At 33.8% G+C, this 21862-nt stretch overlaps 1 long non-coding RNA gene across 3 annotated transcripts in view; it reads right to left on the reverse strand.

Annotated features, from left to right (window-relative positions):
* The window catches only part of LOC109453591 (uncharacterized), an 876632-nt gene that overhangs the window by 353830 nt on the left and 500940 nt on the right, over positions 1-21862 (reverse strand). For 2 of the 3 annotated variants that reach the window (XR_012496688.2, XR_012496689.2), the window contains exon 6: positions 1330-1394. The exons of the other annotated variant lie outside the window; for it this stretch is intronic. This is a non-coding gene — a long non-coding RNA (uncharacterized LOC109453591). The remainder of the gene's footprint in view (positions 1-1329; positions 1395-21862) is intronic. 3 annotated transcript variants of the gene reach the window in all.

Below are 21862 nucleotides of genomic sequence, written 5' to 3' on the forward strand. Positions count from 1 at the left end.
CACCTGTAGCAAAACAGACATGGTTCATCATTTATTAGGATCCTTAATGTGTGCTCATTTGACAGAATTAATGATTTAAAAAATATATATCTGGAGGTGTCCAGTAAAAGTTAAAGTTGAAAATCTTAGGCATCATAGGTGCTGTATAAAAACAACCATGCAAAAAAACAGTCAACGAGGTTGTCTTTTAACTAGCAAAACCTGTCACAACAGATGTCATTAGTCATCTGTGGGAGGAAATCCAGAGGCTAATAATTCAGCCTCCCACATAGAGGCTTTGCTAAAATGAGAAAAAAGCTTTGGTTAGAGCAACTTGAGAATTCTGAACTGATCAACATTTATATTTTCACTGTAAATTAATAAGTCATCATTTGATGTTTAATGTAGCATTCTCTGTGAATGTGATAAATGGGTGTCTGGCTGTGAGGGACCCATGAACTCTTGGTGTGCTGCCCAAAACAAATTGCTGATCCTGAGGCTGAGGACCAGGCACTGGGACGTGGCAGGTTTACCGTTCGAGAGATAGTATGTTGGTGACCTCTGAGTGGTCGGTCTGCATAACTCCCTATCTCATTACACACAGCCTTCAAAATGCAAAAGATGCACTTAATTTGTTTTGGCATTTTCTATAAATATGAACATTAAACAATTATTAAATACACATTTCCAGAGAAAATATCGGCGCTTTCCTCCCTGCTTTTTCTTTGTAATTGATTTCTAAGGGAAAACATTTTCATCACTTTTTAAGGAGACCACAGTCTTCTTACCATGTCAGCATCAGACCCCTGATTATATTTCATTCTGGGCTCACAGTGCAGTCTGTTGGCTGCAAACATATATTTCTGCCAAGTTAAGTTTGTATACGTGTCTGCTTTTCTATATAATGGAATGTTTATGCCACCGAAGGGTTTCAAATTGCATAACTTTGGAATAAAAACTTGCAGATCCCAAAGTGACTCTAAACAGGATCAGGCAAAACTGATATAACCAAACAAATACTCTTAATCCCATTTTGTCTTTTTTCCCCTTTTTCTAAACAATGAGTCTTAGTAAAGTTACAGAAAGCAGTACTGGCAGCAATTTCATTGCTATGTTATCAGCAATAAAAAAAGAAATAGGAATCAGTCACTGATCATTAAATCTTCTTATAATCCATTAAAACACCACATAGCTGATTTCTTCAGCCCTATTAAGCTCTTATATTTAGGTTAAGTTTCTGTTAATAAAACACATTTCTCAATCACAGAACAATTTAAAATAGTATCTCAACACTAGACTGGATATTAAAACAATGTTTAGCTTTTATATAAATATTATGGTAAGCCTTACCTTTAGTTGTCTTTCTTTGCGTTGCACTGAATGCACCAGTGGAGCTCTCCAAGCAATGCAATTATCTTTCAAATGAAAGCAAATAAGGTAACTATACTCATTGAAAAGATAGTATTTATTTTCTACTATACCACTGAGATCAAATCTGCACACACTAAGGCAATAGCACCGGCCTACACACAATTGAAATCCACAAGTCACTGACATCATGTCCTCTCTTCTACTATTTTGTCAACTAAAATTTTCTCCCAATCTTTTCCTTTCAACAAATAGGCATCCTTTTTTCCCCAAGGACCAGCTGAAACTTTACATGTTTCAGAAACCCAAAGCAACTGAGACCATCCCTCTACCACAATGCATATACTGTTTATGAAGCAGTTCTTCCCAACTTGTCTCACACTTCCGTATACTGCTTTGCATTGTTCTCAGGTTGCTTCACATATGTGTCATTTCCTCCCAAATAGTTTTTAAGTTTATTATCCAAAGATGCATCCATATTTTCTACTTCTCCCTTCTCCTGTGTCTCAGTTGTATATCCCACAGCAACTTAGTAATTTGTTATTGTCATATGTAGTAGTCATTTACTAGAACAATAACAGGTGAATTGAAGTTTTTTCAAGTGTTCTTTTTTCTAAATCAATTTATAATTTTTCCTAGGATTATCTGCATTCTATTCTTTCTCAATCATAAAAGGAAGATAATATGAAGAATCAGGTTACAAGACTCTTTTTGAAACAGGACAGAGTATAATATGTGATACATAAATAAGTAATAAATAAAATGGACGGCCAATGTTTATTTTTATCCTGACTCTGTTCCCAGTTACAATGTAAAGATGTCAAAGGTTATGAATAAATCTTTACTAATTAGAGGAATCATGTCAAATAGGTTTAAAATAGGTGGTTGGTAAGCTACACTGTTCACTTAGGGAACATAAACAATAGTTGTTTAATTCAAAATGATGTTGTTTCCATTTCTGTTTGACTTATATTTCTGGAGTTCCTAAATTTTTGTTTAAAAAAATACGAATCTTATACCACATACACAAATGGTAGTATCCTACTTTTCTGTTTTTACCAAACCATTGAGTTTGTACACTTTAGGTTATGTTGATATCTTGTTGAAATGTAGGTTATAGAAAGTTGTTTTAATGTCATGTTTAAATGTACTACCAACAAATAATTTTGAAAAAGATGCAAAGTGAGTAGTTATCAAGGACTTCATCATAAAAATAAACTTGGGTAAACACATATGAGTCAATCTTTCAGCAGCATGAAGTATGTTTTCTAATGTTCATTTTTAGATTTACAGAAGATGTACCATTAGGAGGGAAAATATAGCACTGAAAAATAAATCTGAACATAACTTATGTAACATAATCAGTTCAATGTTTCTGGATTTGGTCTGCATGTTTGATTTGGCCTCTACTGTAATCTACTCAACATTTGGAGAATTAAGTCCTCAGTATCCTATAAAGAGGCAGGATAGGAAGAGTTGGACTCTGCTGCTAGACTCTGAGCTGACTCCTGGGTTTACTGCTCCTTACTAGCTTGTGAACTTGGGCAACTTCCTTAACCCCTCTGGGCTTCAGTTTTCTCATCAGAAAAACGGAAAGAGTATTTTGAGAATTAACTGTCTTAACACATTTTAAATACTTAGAAGAATGTCTGAGATACAGTAAGTATTGAATGTATAGTATTTTTAGTATTGGTATGGGAAATTTCACCATTTATTTATAACATATTGGCTATGCTAAAAAAGTCAAAATCTAATTGTAAAGCTGTAATTACTTCAGAACAAAATATTCCCAGATTTCTATATTTCTCTGCAACTACTTGTTAGAGGCTTTTCCAGAGAATAGTTGGTTACTTTGACACTTTGGAACATATTTATTTTTTAACGCAGGAAAAAAAGATAAATGCATGACTTTCAGTTTTGGATTCCACAGGATTTCAATTATTCCTGTTATTACTGTTCCTGTTTAATGAAATAGCAAGAACTTCCCAACTAGCCTTCAGTAAAAACAAATGGCAGTTGAGGAAAGAAAGTCAGGAAAAGAAAATGTATTTAAGGAAATCTATAACAGTGTAAAGCAAGCCACAGATATTGTACTGCAGAACCCAATATTCTAGGGAGTAAGACTTTTTCTCAGAAATTTACTTTCCACACTATCTATTAAAATATAGTATGTAAATTGCCTCATTGTCAATGGGATCTAGTAATGAGTATGTGTTTCTGGGTTCGTTTACACATAATCTGGACACTGATACACTCGGGACGAGTGGGGCATGACATCTGCTCTTCTTTTATGCCTGCAGTTCACCTCACCCAATCAATCCTTAAGTACCTTGGGGAAGTATGACTACGTATCTTTCTACTTGATAGCACAGTAAATCCTCATTTAACAGCATCAGTAGATTCTTGGAAAGTGCAACTTTCAGCAAAATGAAACCAATTTTACCACAGGCTAATAGATATAAACAAGAGTTAAGGACCTATGGCATAATTCTGGTCAAAAACACATGACCTAACTTCTAAATAAAGACCCAAAACACTTCTAATATGCAACATTGAAATAAATGCGAGCTATGTATACATTTAAAAAGATGAACAAAAACAAGGAAGATAATTCTTGTCCTACTGCCTTATTCCAGTTCAGGTTCAGAGGTGGCCCAAGCCTCTCCCGGAAGCTCAGGGTACATGGCGGGAAGTCACTCTGGACAGGATCCCCACTCACACACATACCCACACTCACTTAGACTGGGACAATTTAGACATGCAATGAACTTCCGGTGCACATCTTTGGGATGTGGAAGGAAACCAGAATACCTGGAGAAAACCCACTCAGACTTGGGGAGAATGTACAAACTCCACACTGACTGTGGCACTGGCTGGGAATTAAATTTTTTCTCATCAATGTTATAACAAAATGATGTTAAAAGAAATGTTGAAGGAAATGGTATTATTTAAGGACTTGCTGTACATCTCTCCATTTCTTTTTCATATTTGTTTTTCGTTTTGTTACCGTTTCTTTTGTTCTAAGTAACTTCTCATTATTACGTAAGTGAAGAAGCACCAATTGAATGATGAAAACTAAGTGAGAAAACTGGCAAAGATCGGTATTGTGCCTACCAACATACGCTCCCACCAGAAGCCTGGTCGAGATGAAATTAATGATTAACCTTCACTCTCTGGAGAAGGCAGGAGAGTGACTGGGAGCCTACGGGGATTCTGCATAGGGAGGAACAGTGAGACTGTATTCAAGTGGCACTTCTATTGAGCATTTCTAGTAAATTGGCTCAATTGTTCTTTACTAGAATAAGACTCATATCTTCAAGTCTCTAGTAATTTGTTGTGATTGTTCTCAGTCTAAATGAATATTTACTTGTACATATAATTTTGTAAGGACAATTTTGTACTCTTTTTTGTTTAAGAGGGTGAGGGTCCCACTTCTCAGCAATTGTATATACATCAGGTCCCATGACACCTGGACCTGTCCCTTTTTCCTGTATTGGCTAATATTTCTGGTCATAATTCACCTTCATGCAGTGGTCTTCTTTGGTATTTGAATGAAAAGCTTATTCATACTACCGTGTTTCCCAGAAAATAAGACCGGGTCTTATATTAATTTTTGCTCCCTTAGGGCTCATTTTCAGGGGATGTCTTATGTTTTCATGTACAACAATCTACATTTATTCAAATACAGTCATGTCATCTTCTTCTGGAACATTGTCATAACATACTAAATGCATCCATCTGGCTGAGATCTTAACTGGGGCTTATTTTTGGGGAAACATGGTAGTAGACATATTATAAACAAATATTTAATTTTGAAGTTTTCAATGCAGTTCACATATATTATGTGATGGGTCCTCACAATAAAACATAGGTGGGGGGATATTGATATCACCTTTCTATTACAGATGTAAAAACTTAAATTTACATACATTAATTAATTCATATAGACACCTTCTATTGAGCTCAAGTTGAGAACAGGTAAAGTGCCTAGTGCTATTTTGACATATTATTTCATTTCTAAAAATGCATTCTTCATTCTGAGAGAAACGAGTGAGAATTAATTCGAAGGAAACCAGGTTCTGCATCATGTTTACCAATATCCTATACTAAATGCATGCCAAAAGATTACTAGTGGACTAAATAACAAAAGAATTGAAAAGTGAACATTAAACATATGAGGCTTATGGACATTAAACATATATGGCTTATTTTGAATTTTAAAAAATGTAGCCAGGATCTAACTGTTAAGGTTTTAGGGTTGTATTGTTTATTTATTTGTTTGTTTTGTTTGTTTGTTTTTTAATTTAACGAAATGAAAATCATTTGGATATATGTTATTTTTAAATGATTTAAAATGTTTTATAAGATGATTGCTTTTATTTTTAAAATAAGCTGCATAGCTGCAGAGTCTCATAGAGAAATAGCAGCAATACCACACAAGGTGGTTAAACAGCTTATGAATTAAGCTCCATATAAGCAAATTTCTTTGTAAGTAATTTATATTGTATGGTAAACTTGTATCCAACTAGAACAGCAAATTAAAACATTAATCACATCTATAAAATTTAGGGCTTTGTGCATACAGAAAAAAATATTAGGGAAATACATTTTCTTGTATTGCTGAAATAAATATCCCGCATATGGAAGCCAGTCTAATCCTTCTCATTATAGTACGGATGGAGATGAACATTAAGTCCACATAACATTTCTTCCTGAATTAGTCGATAGCTCATTTTGGTAGGTAGCACATATTTCCAAACCTGAAATGCCCGTGTTCAGTCAGATTTGCAGTTCCCTTTCCCCTCACTGCTCAGGCTTTCTGTCACTGTTAGGTAGCCACTATGATTATTCCATATCACATACTGATGAAATGGCAAAACAGTTACAAGCTTTCTTCTCTGCATTAAGCAGGTTGTAAGCCATGGAAAACGAACTTGCCCTGAAATGATCAGGCATTCCAGTACTCTAGCTGCACCAATGCAGGCAGCCTGCCAAAAGACATCCAAGGCACCAGCCCCTATTCTCAAGCACATTTTAATCCAGCTGTTCCTCACAAAACATCCAGCATGCTTTGATTTACTGCTGTACTTAATTAGAATGTAGAGGATGGGAGACCATCATATGCACAAGATAAGCATCCTGAATGATATTTTAAACTTTATAGAATACAGTGGGTTTGTGTGTGTGTGTGTGTTTGTGTGCTCTTTATTCTCATAACCATATATTGAAATATGTGTGCTGCATTTCTGGCATTAGCCAACTGAAACTAAAAATGAAGGGTGACTCTATGCAAAGAAAGCAAAACCAGACATATTTCCTATTGTCATTCTACATACGATTGAGACGGTGTCCACTCTAAGCTCTCAATGCTGAATGAAAACTACCACTAGGAAAACCCTGTTGAGCCTCGCACAGGAAAGAAGAAAATAGAATGTTTTAAAATTCTGGGTTACAAATTAGGGTTTTAGGAACTGAATGGGATTCTGAGGAGGTTTTACATTACGGAAGTGAATAGGCTACTATTATGCTTTTATTCTGAGGATACAGCATCACTGAGAAACTAGTCCAGAAAAGAGTAAGTAGGGCTGCCACTGCCCTTGCATCCAGGATACATGAGGGTTTTCTAATAAAAGAAATTTCAAAACCCAGATTTAATTGTATGGGTGACAGTTTTAAACATAAGCTCCATAATCCTTCACATCACTTGAAGATGGAAAAATGAGGATAAACATAGTGAAATACTGAATAATTTGGTAACACTGGGTGCTTTGGGCTCTATGATAAATTAATCACATTGTTTTAATGAAATTAAATTAGAAATTTTGCTTGTTATTCTCTACCTAGCTATTGAGAAGAGATATTATTTCCTTATAAGGTCCAATATTGCTCTCCCAGAGGAAACAATATATTACGTAGAAACTATACTTTATCAAAACATTACATAATCATGATTCAAGTAATCGATTGAATTTAAAGTTTTGTTGAATCAACAGAAAACATAAGATTTTCAGTCAGTTTCTAATCCATATGCTTTCTCCATTTCACATCTTTCTTTATTATTATTTTTAATGTGAACCATACCAAGAATTAATATTTTTCCTCAAAAGAAATTTCCCCAAAAAAGAGATGCCATCTTTAGAATTTCAATATATTGGGGGCTTAAAAATATTATAAAACTAATTTTTGTAATATAAGAATTAAACAGTGTACGGAATGCAGCTAATTTATATTGTATACTAACGTGTCATTAAATTCATTTATTATTTTTGAATAGACATATTTCATGACCAAGGCAGACACGTTATCTTTTAAGTACCTAGCGAAAATGTCGAAGACCTATTTTCAGCAGAAAGTACGCACTCACGCCAGCTTATATTTTAGCATTTTATATTTAGCCATTTATAGAGATTTGCACGGAATATTTTTCTTCCATATGTCCCTTTCTATTCTTTAATGGCTGATTTAGGTTCCATGCTACTTTTTTGAATAATTATGTAAAAAGTCCCACTGAGTTGTATATATGAGTGACACCAAAACAGTTTTGTAGTAAAATATTCAGCCAAATCTTGGGTTGATATTACTTAAGATAAAATACCTTTCACATTTATTTTTTTCTTAGCAAGTAACTGTTTCAGCACTAGGTATCATTATCTGTGTTCCCATTCCAAAATGTGTTCTTATCATTCCTGGACTTCTTAAATCAATAAATATTAGCACATAAGTTCCCTAATGTATATTGTTTATTAAGCAATAAGTATTATGGATCACACTGCTCCATAAATTAAGGCATATAAGCAAAGACTGGAATTAAGGAGGAGGAGGAAAAAAAAGAGGAGAAGGAAGGAAAAATATAGGAACTGCAGAAATTAGCTTCAAATCAGAACAGTGGTTACCAAAGTAAGATCCACAGAACACTAGCTCTGTCACATGCTTAATGTAAATGAAACATATAGGTTTGGAGGTCAAAACTCTGGATAACACTACATACCATAATCTCTCTTGAAGTTTCACGTGAATTAATATTACAATACATACTAAAGGCTTTGCCAACTTTCGCAGGAAAGAAACAAGTTTAATTTTGTTAACTACTGTGTTAAGCATGAAGGTGCACTATCCAGGTCCCCCCTTAGGGAAGAAGCACTTCCTCCCAGCTGCAGGAATTGCATCCGGCAGACTGCCCCAGCCTTCAGCTAAGGAGCAGCACCCATCTATTGTTTGGGCCTGGAGTCCCGCCATTCTGACCCAACACACAATATCCTGACAAGCAACCCTTGCTCAACCAGCATCCCTCCAGGTTTTCTGAGGCTTCATCCTAACACGCATGGCTATTCCACTTCTTCCTCTGCTCAGTCTTGCTTCCTTCCATACCTTTCACAAGTTTTGATCTCCCATACTCTGTCTCAGAGTCTGATTCGACCCAAGCTGAAACAACTACCAACTAAGAACTTAATTTGACCACATGATGCTTTCTTCTGCACCTGCTTTGGGGAACGCTGAACACAGTAAAGCCCCTTTACCAAGACTAGGTTGCACTGAAGCTAACCAGAAAATAATGTGACTCTTTACCTCTGAATCTCTGAGTCCTCCAGTAGAGAAATCAATGGACTTCTCTTTTCTTGACTTTTCCTTCAGTCTTTATGATTTTACTAGAAGTACTGCCTGGAATTTTTTTTTCTCTTGAATTAAATCAGAGTTGCCATTGTTTGGCATGCTTAAGTCCTAACATGATAGTACAAATTGATTTCAAGAATCAATATGTTTTCAGTTACTTTAGTGCCTATAGCATTAAGATCAGATAGTTGTTCTTTCAGTGATGGCATGAGTTCTTACACATAGCCCTTTATATATGTGTAAAGGGTACACATAACATATTCATCCTCAGTACTTTTTAAATCTCAGAAAAAAAATTTGAACGTTGACCAAAACTACTATTAAAATATAAGATGCCCATTTTCACCAAACTCACATTGCCGCCTTGCATCCCTATCTGATCAGTAATTAGAATCAGATTTTAGGGCTCTTCAGTTCACTACAGTACAAAGCAATTTCCTGCTTTGATGATTAATTCTTGCTCCTAACTTCACATTTCAATTTAAAATATTTTCTATTTCAATTCTAAAAAATATAATATCCAAGCATTCATATTTCACGGAGATAAATTATTATCATCAAATGTGGATCATCAAACATTTGACCTAGAGTTGAAACATTTTAATAGATGTGAAGAGTCCAAAGGAGAATTCCTTGTTAGAACAAATTAAAATTCTTGCATTCTGCTACTTTTCTATATGAACATTAATAAATATAAGAACTTCTTCATCTTTCCTTATTTTTAAATTAAGGTAGGTCATGTTATGACAAGACAAATACAACAAGTCATAAACACACAGTAAGTATATATTTAGTAGATTTAAAATATGGTTGCACTTAGGGTTTGAAATCAGGTTAATTTTAATGGTCATTGTTTTAAGTGTATGCTCTGGGATTTTCAATTCTGAGGTTTATTTGTGGTTATGTATGAGATATGTGGTTTGTTTTTTTCAAATGTCTAGTAAAATATTTCACTAATCTATTTTGGCAAATACAATGGGCACCGTTACCAATGCTAGGTAATAATAGACATGTTCTGTCTCCAAAGTATATATGCATTTATTAAGCAAAAACATGTTATGCAGAACATATATGTAGAGCTTGAAGCCACAAGTAAACAAAGGAATTAAAATAATGAAAGAGAAAAACTACCAACAAAACAAACAAACAAAAAACATGAACTTCAACCATGGTACCAGAGTAGAGAAGGTAGGGAGGTGACAAATTGCCATTTCTCCAATATCAGTAGAACTTCAATTTCCTTTCATTTTTGGAGAAGGGTGGAGTCTCAAAACTTCTAACACATTTTGTTATGAGGACAACAAGGGATGCTAAATGGTTTTCCTCAAGCTTACAGCATACAGTTCTCTGCTGCTAGGTGTACCAGTAATTCAGTTGCAAGTAAGCTAATGAAGAAATTAAATCACTTGCCTTTTTCTTGTCTCTTTCTTAAAGATGCATTTTTGTGCTGACAGTGCATAGCTGATAAAATAGCAATTTTTGAAAAGCTTGCTCATTTAGCTACTCTCAGAACCCCTGCTGACATCACTGACATTTTCTCCAAATATGCAAATACTGGAAGTCACTTTCTAAGATGCATGCATATATTTCCAAAAATGTTATTATTTTATGATCAACTAGGCATAAATGCAGAGGCAGACTAGTTTGCTGGCTTTGTAATGCCACACTCATGAAATGACTTTTTTTTTTTCAAATGAGATTTCGTAGGAATCTGTCAGAGCCTTGTAGATCTTTAAAGGTGAGTTATTCCTTTTATATAGAGTGGGGGTTATTTTAAGGCCTTCTCATTATATAAACATAAAAATAGGAGTAAAAGCTCGTAAGCTCAGCAAACTTAAATACCTGGGTGACAATGGCAATATTATCGTTAAACTCAACACACAACTTTTGAAATACAGTGCACATGCAGTAGGCACGAATACTATCTTATTTAAATGTCTGTATTAAGCACAACCACTCTCTGCTAAAAATGGGGAAAAAACAAACAAGTCATATTCATCAAAGTAATTGTGTAGGTACTTTCAGTACCAAAATGCCTAGAATGAAGGATTGAACTGCTAACGGCAGCAGTGACAGCCATGAATCATGGTAGGCTACTCCGGGGCCTTTACCACCATAAAACAAAAGATGTAGATGAAAAATGCTGCAATTAAGTGATTTGATTTCTGCCCCCTTTTTCCTACTGCATTCGTGCATGGCTGCACAGCAAAGATTGATGGGAAAAATTACTCTACGTGATCTCTGACAGAGCCTTGGAACAATTCTATAAGGGGGAAACATACAAATCAAACCAGCTTTCTTGTATTCAAACAAAATAATACATATAAAGCAAATACTTTAGCCTATATCCAAAGCACCAAAATTTGCATGCACACATAAATTGTTGAGAAATGCTCTGCTATCAAAACCAAACTCATGGATTTTCCAGCTAGTTGGGTTATACTGATATTTGTTTAAATAAATATTCAATCAGTACTGCCGAGTGGCATCCTCAATATGTCTGTGCTCAGAGAACAAATTACAGACACAAATTTGTGGAGGTAAAACATTCTTATCTTTTATATCACTAAATTATTAATGAAAATACACACAAAATAAAATAATAGAAAATTTCACTGACTATTCAACTTTCCTGTCATTATAGTCATTTAGAGGGACATTTTAATGGGTATTCAAAACTCAGTTGGGTTTCCACATACAAAAGAATCATACGTGAATGCCAGGGAATATTTTATTGTGGTTACTATGCATGTTTAAAAGATGCTAAATTTGCAACATCCATTGGATAAAATAAACAATACTGTTAATATGAAGAAAGGATAATTCTATTATCAGAGGCTAAAGTGAAATTACAGGGGTTTCATTTCCTGGGAGAGAAGGTCACTCAAATCCCAGTTTGGCATAAAAAATGTACAGTAAATTTCACTTGAATTTATACAATAGAATGTCCCTTCCATCAAAGGAAGATAAAGCTTGTGTATGCTGGACTTTTTTATATGTATCAAGGCTGTATTTAAAGGCTGCTAGTACAGTCATGTCAAATTGGGTAAATTTTTACATTCTATCTATAAACATATCTTCTTTCAAATGCTAGGGTGATTTAAATAAAGAATTACATGCAGATTTTGCAAAATAGTAAATATCAATGCTACCGTACTACTGATTTCTGCCTAGTCAGGAGCCTTTAAAAACATGTCCTACTGAAACTAATATTTTACTATATCTTTTCAAGGAGTCACCCTTAAAAATGTGCAGCCATTGCTTATGTGCCTAATTGTTGTGGTTCTTTTGTTATCCATCTAAATAGCAATCCTTAGGGTCCCAGGGCCAGAAATCATTCGTGAATTTCCTTTTTCTAATAGTGGGGAAATTTGTGAAATACTAGCTTGGTTTGATGAAACATCACAGACTTGGAAATCAGGAAACCTGGGTTCACCACTAATTAATATTAGCTTGAACTACATGAAACAACTATTTTTATAGGTCAAAACCAGTTGACTATAACAACTACAAGTGCTTCAATCTATATTACTTTGGTATAGGGTAAGCACTCAGCTTCTATATCCTCATGTATAAAGTAGGCAAAATGACCATTTCTAATTTTTAAAATAGGTACTTATTATGTTTTAGTCAAATTTTATCTTCATCTGATTGGTAAATAATTCTTATACTTTATTAACAATCACTAAATATCAATAATTATTATCAAATAACCAAGTATCTTAAGATGTAATAAGATATACACTAAGTATCTTAAGTATTTATTTTGTAAGTAATCAAGGTAAATCTAACTAGAATAAATTCATTCAGTGCAAATTCCTCAAGAATTCATTTAATCTTTTTATAGATGGATTTTTAGTGTATTTATTGGGGTACTTGAAGGATTTTTCATTTTGTTTTTAGCAGATCATGCTTTTTTTGTATAAAGAACAAGAAATATAAGTAGAAAAAAATGCCTGAAGACCAAATGGAAATTTAAAAAAATAAATAATAATAATAATAATAATAATAATAAAATGTGCTGAAACGGAACTCAAAATTTGGTTTGGAGCTTCCTGGAAGACAGAGTATAAAGGAAAAAAAAATGTTAACCTCTTTTTATGTTTCATCTTTCATATTTATATTCTTAGGGTCAGGAAGCATATCTTCTAATACAATTGGACATTCTGAGGTTATCTCTTCTACTTTTCACTATTTTTCTTCTACAATGAGACTTTTGGTAAGCAATTAAGTACGTCAGTGTAGAAAGCTATCGTCTATAAAGAACTCCCATTATTACATTGCTCCATATTTTATATTTTTGGATATAATAGTTTATGTGAAAACCCTTATTATATTATATTGGATATAATAGTTTATGTGAAAACCCTTATTATATTGAAGAGAGGGCCAATATAACCTTTAATACTCATCCTCCCAATTGCAGTACGATTAAGTTATTTTGTAGCAATAAGAAACTTATAGTGCTTTCCTAAGAATTTTCAGGCTGTTTCAATAGTGTGAATGATAGTACCTACTAAAATTTAAAATGTAATATATAAAAATAACTCTTTTTCTATTCTCTTTATGCTTCTCAATAAGGTGTAACTGACATACGATAAACTGACTATGTTTTCATGTATAATTTGACAAGATTTGGCAAATCCATATAGTCATGAAACTATCACCACAATCAAAATAATGAGCATATCCATCACACCTTAAAGTCTCCTCATGCTCCTTTCTAATCCCCTTCTCCTGCCTCTCCTCTCCTCCTACTGATTTGTTTCCTGTCACAGTAGATGAGTTTGCAATTCTATAATTTTTGTATAAATGGAATTATATAGTATGTCTTCATTTTTGTCTGGCTTCTTTCATTCAGTATAATTATTTTGACATTTATCCATGGTGTGTTTCCCAACAGTTCACTCCTTGTTAATGTTAAGTATTGTCCCATTGTATAGATATACCACGTTTTTTTAAAAATCTGTTCACCTGTTGATGGACTTTTGGGTAGTTTATAGTTTGGGCTATTACAAATAAAGCTGCTACAATATTTGTGTTTTTTCTTGATACTATTAATAGAATGAAAACGCACAGACTGGGAGAAAATATTTGCTAAGCATATGTTAATAATGGAAAATGGGTTAAAAACATACAAATAACTCTGAAAACTCAGTAAGAAATAATAATAAAAAATTTTAAAATGGGTAAAAGATTTGAACAGTTTATGAAAAATTTTATACACATGGCAAATAAAGATGCTCAAAATCATTAGTCATTTAGGAAATGTAGTACCTACTAAAATTTTAAATGTAATATGTAAAAATAACTTTTTTTCTATTGTCTTTATGCTTCTCAATACTTAACATTAGGATACCACCTATTGGAAAGGCTAAAATTAAAATGAATGGCCATACCACATGTTGGCAAGGATGTGGAGGAATTAGAAATTTCCATACAATACTGGCAGGAATGTAAAATGTTATAATCTCTTTGGAAAACAACTCAACAGTTTCTTAAAATGTTAAGGATAGACTAATCATATAATTCTGAAATTAATTGTTTTTAACCTACCTTTATTAAAAGACTATCATTAACAGCCTGAGGCTAAGAGAGAAGAACTCTCCCCGTTTAGCATAATCTCAGTAAATACTTACCTCTCTACCCTTTTAACAATACAAGCTTTAAACACCATCTATATGTTGTTGACTTCCAACTTTATGGCCTTTCCAGTGAATTCCAAATTTGTATATCCAATGCTTACTTGACTAGTCCCTCAAAAGTAGTTCTCCATAGACAATAGTTTAGTGGTTACCAGAGGGTAAGGGGGATGGGGAGTAGGAGATGAGGGTAAGGGGGATCAAATATATGGTGATGGAAGGAGAACTGACTCTGGGTGGTGAACGCACAATGGGATTTATAGATGATGTCACACAGAATTGTACACCTGAAATCTATGTAATTTTACTAACAATTGTCACCCAAACAAATTAAAAAAGAAAAAAAAGTAGTTCTCATCTAGGTTCCCCCATCTCAGGAAATAGTACTATTATCCACCTAGTTGCTTGACCCAAAATTCTAAGCATCCTACTTGATGCCTTCCCTTCCGTTACTACTCCCTGTATTGTCCTCTGTATCCAATCCATCAAGATCCATCAACTCTACCTCTGAACTGTGTCCTGAATGTGCCCAGGTCTCTCCACTTTTATTAATACTTCTCTAATCCAAATTTCCATTATCTCTCATTATACTGTTATAATAAATGTCTAAGAACTTTCTTTATATCTTCTCAAAATCTAAACCTCTACATTCCATTATTCCAATAGTAGCCAGAAAATTCTTTTTAAAATCTAAGTCAGATACTATCACTCCCCTTACTAAAGCTCTCCAGTGACTTTCTGGGCACTTCCAATAAAATCCAAGCTCCTTACCATAACCTACGTCATCAAGTTTCTGGTTCTCTCATACCCAACTCAAATCTTTTACTGCTCCAGACACCCTGGCCTTCTTTATGTTCTTCAAACACTCTAAGCCCATGTTCACATTTGGGCTTTTGCACCAGATTTTGTGCCCCCAGATATTTTTTATGTCAGGTTCCTTTTTGTCATTCAGTCATCAGCTCAAATATCTCTCTAGTGAATTTAACCTTACTACTAAATCAAAATTAGCATGTCTCCATTATCTCTAGTGTTATTATCACATTCCAACACCATAGCATCTTATTAATTTATTTTCTTTTGCATTGCCTTTCCCACAGCCTCTAGGACTTTGTCAATATTGTCAAAATATTGGAATCTTGTCAAGATTGTTCATCCTACATCTCTAGGATCCAGAAAAGTACTTGGCGAGTAGAGGGCAGTCAATTAACTTTTAATGCCTGAATTATTTTTGTAAAATATATTTACATGAACTCTGAAGGTAATATTACCCCAAAATATTACTTTTTATGTATTTGTTCTTGGATTTTATTTGCTTTGCGTATGAGAAATAAATATTCGAAAACTGAGGTTAAAAAGAAGAAAACGAAAAAAGCGTTAAATTTGAAAGCAAAATTTTGTCATAGAATAATAGTTCTTATACTTTTCATTTTAACTAATTGTAAGGTTAGTAACTGTCACTTGATATGGCAATCATTCTGAGGAAGAACACTAAAGCATAAAGCAGGCACTCATACTACACTCTTCTGTCTCCATTAATCAAATTTATAGCAGCCACATGTAGCATCTCCAGATGCTGGAATTTTTAGTGCCTAGAAAATCTTGACTTTGTACCAGATGCCCACGAACGGGGGAGGGTGGACAAGGTGGGGAGCAGGTAGGGACATGGGAAGTTACATTACTATCCTGTAATCCACAAGGGATTAAATGAAGGCTCTTTGGTCAGCTCCCATAGCCCCAGAAACAAATACTCCCTCTGAGTAGTCCTAGGAGCTTTGGGTGTTACAGAATTTTGTTGAGAGAAAAGTGGCAGAACCCTACAAAAAATAACTTTTCATTTCCATGGGTGATCATTCCTAGTGGTGACATTATCCTGGGAAGTCAATCCCTTCCTTTCAAAATGATAGTTAATGTGGCATTAAAAAGAAAATAAAGTGGTCCTATCATGCAGAAGATATGACAAATGGAACCAGCAAAACTCAATGAACCTAAGTGACATGTTGGCGATGGTGGAGACTTTAAGTAAAAAAGCTTCCTTAAAGTACAACCAGCAACGGAGCACACAAGCTGGAATGAAGAGGTGGGAAATACAGAGTGGGAAAATGCAGTGAGCACAGGAAAAGTAAGAGCAACATGAATAAAAAGGGAGCCCAGAGACAGTGGCCTTGGTGAGAGGCAATGGTGGGAAAACAATGGAAGACAGTCCATTTACTATGCCATTTTCAGAGAGAAACTGTGTAGGAAAAGGTGGAAGAAGATGAAAGGGCTAGCAGTGAAACCAGCAAAGACCTTGAATTGTTAAAAAATGGAACACTCAAAAAAGGCAATCTGTAATTTTCCCCCTACCTCATAGGGAAAATGGGCTAAAAGAGATTTATTGAGAAAACCAAGCATATAATTCATTGTATGAGGGGAGTTTAAAGGAGAAATTAGTACCTATACTACATACCATTATGTTTAACTTAATTGATTCATAAATACGGCCATTAGTTTATACACAGTATAAAATCTGTTTATCCATTACATGAACCCAGTTTTTAATTTAAGCTTTAATTTATAAACCTTATCAGATAATTGGCTATTTCCGATATAGTAGAGCTTTGAATACCAATCAAGTGCCATAAAGAAAGGGCAGAGTATTCTTGATTTGATCTGGTATAACGCAACTTTCCTGACAGAGTGGATGAGAAAAAAGAGAATAAATTGGAATATTGAAAAGGCATGAGTATGAATGAACAAAATGAAAAGTACAAATTACAAATAAAATACACAACGTTTCTTGCCTTTAATATAGGACCAATAAGGAATATCTCATAGGAAGTACCAATAGACGTAGAAAAAAAGTAGGTAGGTTTTTCTTAGTGGCAGAAAGTAACCTAAACTCACTGGGAGACTGAAAAATGTTCCTTTTCTCCTGGGTTTCTGAGTGCTCATTGAGGGAAGAAAAACCCTAGTCAGTCAGAATAAAAAATATTAAAAGAAATTTCAATCATTGATACAATATCTAGAAAATAACACTTTAAACACAAACACAAAATCATACATGGATTGTTATGCCTTTCCTCATAGTCTTTGAAACAATATTCCCAAAGAATAAACTGTGAGAATATGTTTTCTCAGATCCCTTAGCAAATATATTCCGACCTTATCTTTCAGAGACAAGTCTTTTAAAAGGTAAGCAAGGACCTGAAATGAATCAACTAAGTCTACCTCTATCTCTAATTATCAATCTGTCATCTATCTAAAACAAAATCAAAAACAAAAAAACCCTAAATCTTGTAGAAACCAGATAATTGCAAAAACCCAGGGGGTAAGATAGAATTTGTTTCGATTTGGAGAACATGAATATTAACATGGGAATCATAAGTCAAGAGCAAAAGATGATCTTAATTTCTACAATTCTCTGCTAAAAACTCCAAATTGCCTCAATTCACTTCCTTTTTTTCTGTAGTAAATCACATCAACTCACAGTCAATGACATAAAAACATATTCAGTGTTTCCTCAACAAAAATGTATTAGAAGTTTCCTGTATAAAAGATATGCTTGGGCCTTTGCTCAGAGCCATTGTTTCCTTGAAGAGCAAGAACATAACTTTGGTCACAGTCAATATCCTATAAACTGAAATATAACATGTATGTTCCCAAGGTGGATATGAAGCCCCCAAGACAAAGTGATTTTCGATCTCAGATTATCCCTCAAAACAATTCAGGCTTTACTTTTTTTAATGAATCCTGATATCTAAAATTTAAGGTCTTTGGTAACTTTAAATAGATTTAATGCAAAAAAATGTTATTGCATTAGTTTCTCTTAGTATATTTGATCTATGAGATTCAGAGTTCTATTTAATGATTTTTTTTTTTTAAACATAGAGACTCAGGGATTTCATGCCATGAAACTTATTTTACTAAAAAATAAATCTGTTATGTTTATTGTCATTTCATAGGTCATATGATGTAATTACTATTTTTAAGTTCACATGTTTTAAAATTTGTTGTGAATGGCCTCAGAGAAATGATATCTTAACTTCTAAAATTCATTATTTTAAAATTTACTATGCAATATCAATAGGAGGTAACTATACAATAGGAGGTAACTTGAAGATCAGCCAAAGTCCAACATTTTTTAAATCACATAGTTTAAATGTATAATAAAATGTTTAACATCATTTTATCTCATTTACTGGTTGAAAATTACATACTAACCAATCTTGTATGAGTAAATGTATAGTGCTAAAGTTTGACTTTTGAAAAGTGAATATATTTAAGTCAAAAGAGTCTATAACACTAAGGAGATCAACATTTTAAGATTTTTTGAGTATGAATAAATATATATGAAACTTCACAGCTTAATTGTTACAACTTCTCAAATACACTTCTGTAAATTAAACAAATTTCTTTTATTTAAAAAAATATTGTTCATTCTCCTTATCATCAGTTCTATAGGTATATTTAACTATAACCGTAGTTCACCTGGAAAAAGTCAAAAGTTTACAATTATTTTTAGCAAAAATAATTAACTTACTTGAAAAGAATTTTCCTTTCTTTCTAAATAAATTAAACACACAGAACTCTGAATACTAGTCCACAAAATAATACAATTTTAAAAATAATAATTATCTCTGTCTTCCTTTAAACGATACAAGGGCACAATGACTAAATTCATTGATTCTAGGATAATACATCTAAATTATAAAATATAGGCACATAATTGGCACAACTGAAATTATGAGTGATAGATTAGCATTATTATTAAAGATTTACACATACCTGTGACAAGAAATATTAACAACATTAATAGCTTCCATTTATTATGTGCCTACTAAGTCCCAGGCCTTATCCGAGGCCCTTTGTATATATCATTATTAATAGTCACAACAGCCCTGCAAGGTACAGGTTATTTATTTATTTATTTATTTATTTATTTATTTATTTATTTATTTGTTTATTTTCATTTTTACAGCTGGTGCAACTGTGTTTCAGTTCGGGTAAGCATTTGCCTGAGGCAGAACAAGTGGAAGAGCAGAAATTCAAACTCAAATCTCTATCACCTCTGTCTAGGACTTTAACTTTATTCACCTATGATAAATTATAAGCAAATATGCTACCTAATTTTTCAAAATTCAGTTTCAATTAAAATGTTTGCAAAAGGAACATCTGACAACAAACGAGACAGGCTTCACTGAGGTCCAGAGACATTCAAGGACCACAGTGCTATTAACAACGCCCAAATTTTGAATTTTAAAACTTCACTGTTTGTGGTACAATCATGTTAGCTGAGACAGGAGTGATTTCAATTTCATTTTCAAACATCTGCTTAAGACTGCTTTTGAAAAACAGGGTAGCTAGACTGTGATAACTGTTGTGTAATACCACCCCAATGGAAAGTTATACTTACGCTTAATAAAAATACACACATTTATTGAATACTTACTGTGGGCAGCTAAGTGCTTCAAATACATTATTTAACATTTACAGCAACCCTGAGAGGAATACTATTGTCATGACTTTACAGGTAAATAAACTGGAGCACACAGGCATGAGTCAGTTTGCCAACAGCCAAGATGTTGAGTAAAAGGACTAAGTTTAGACTCCTAAGTTGCTCGTGTCCAAAAATCCAACATTCACCATTGTATTCTTTTGCCCTTGATACAATGGCCTTTAGAAGTGGACTGCATTAAAATGTCCACACAAGAACTAGGGTGTGGGCCTGTGAACACATACATCAGAGGGCAAAGCCCACAAAAAGAGAGGCAATGGCTGCAGCTGTGTCTTGGCTTCTTGCCCCACTTAAACTCTTAGGGTTCATTTCTTCACTTGAAAAGTGAACTGAACGTCATCTCTAAGATCCAGTAAAGTGATAAGATTATTAAGATCCTGTAAATGCATTTAATCGATGTAACTGAGCAGTGCTGCTAAAAATATAACTGAAGATTTGTTGTTTTGCTATTATGTCTTTCCCTCCCCATAGGCATTCCAGACAATTCAAGCATGACCAGAGTGGAGTCATGGAGAGTTGGACTCCTGTTCCAGCTCGGTAAAGCATGTGTGACCTTGGGGAATTAGCCAAACTTGCCTATGCTTCAGTTTGTTAATCCATAACATAAAGAAGAAACAAATACCTACCCAAGGGATTGCTGGAGACAAAATAAATAAACGTAAAAGTGCTTGGCACAGAGTAAACTTAAGAAAAGTTGACTATTGCTATTTTTATTGTTCTTATTATATTATAAAATGAAAAGATTATGTTAAACAATTTATGTTAAATCACACAAAATAGGACAAAATGTTCACTGCTAGCATGCTCTGGATAAATTTTAAAATTATATTTATGTATGTACACGTGTGCCTATGTATTACACACATATGTGTGTATGTGTATATTTGTGCACATATATGTCCATGTGTATGTATATATAGATACACACGTACACATTTACCCCTTTACCTTGTATTAAACATCTACGTAAACATTCACTTTTTACATGCATTTTGGTCTTTTTTCCCCCAGTGTTTTTAGAAAGCATTTCTGACAGGATCAGCATCAGATTTAGATAGAACGATAATATGCAAAAGCACACAGAATTCTCACATGTATAAATGCTGTCTAGTTATTTTAAGACATTTTGTGGAAACTACTAAAGTGGTGGGGACGGGACAATGATGCATCAACTGAATTAATCACTATCATCACTCTTCTAAAGAAAAAACAAAGCAACTTCAGCACACTCAATCATCATGAACACGAAGAGAATGGAGCCGCATAAAACCAAGGCTGGGTCCCCATTCTCTAGTACACGATGTGTTAAAAATTTGCAGCTATTGACTGAAGACTTGCTCCACAGTTCCCAAACTCTGCAATCCTTATTTATAAATACCACTGAGGGGTATTTTGGTTTACTTGCTTGTATGCTTTTTATTTGTGCTTGTTTGTTTCCTTATAAATTCAAAATGCAACTGTTTTATAGGACTATGGAAAACCCTGCAACCAGACATTTGAAACTATCAATAAAGAATTTTCTCTGATGGCAGGAGTCGAAATGACACAGATAGCATAAGTGTCAAAGACACACCGTGGAGAAAGGTAGCTTTCTTTTCTTAAATGCTGGTAATTCTTAGGAGATATGAGGGTAAGTCTCACCAAAACTCAAACATAAATATAGGAGTAATTCTATGGCTTCTGGGTTTTGCGTTTTATCCATAGATATAATTGCTTGCCACTGATCCAAAAACATTTCTGCCTTTGTACTGTAAACTCAAGGATAACC

Source organism: Rhinolophus sinicus, chromosome 2 (assembly GCF_057876585.1).
Source record: "Rhinolophus sinicus isolate RSI-liver-muscle chromosome 2, RSI-T2T, whole genome shotgun sequence".
Taxonomy (NCBI): Eukaryota; Metazoa; Chordata; class Mammalia; order Chiroptera; family Rhinolophidae; genus Rhinolophus; species Rhinolophus sinicus.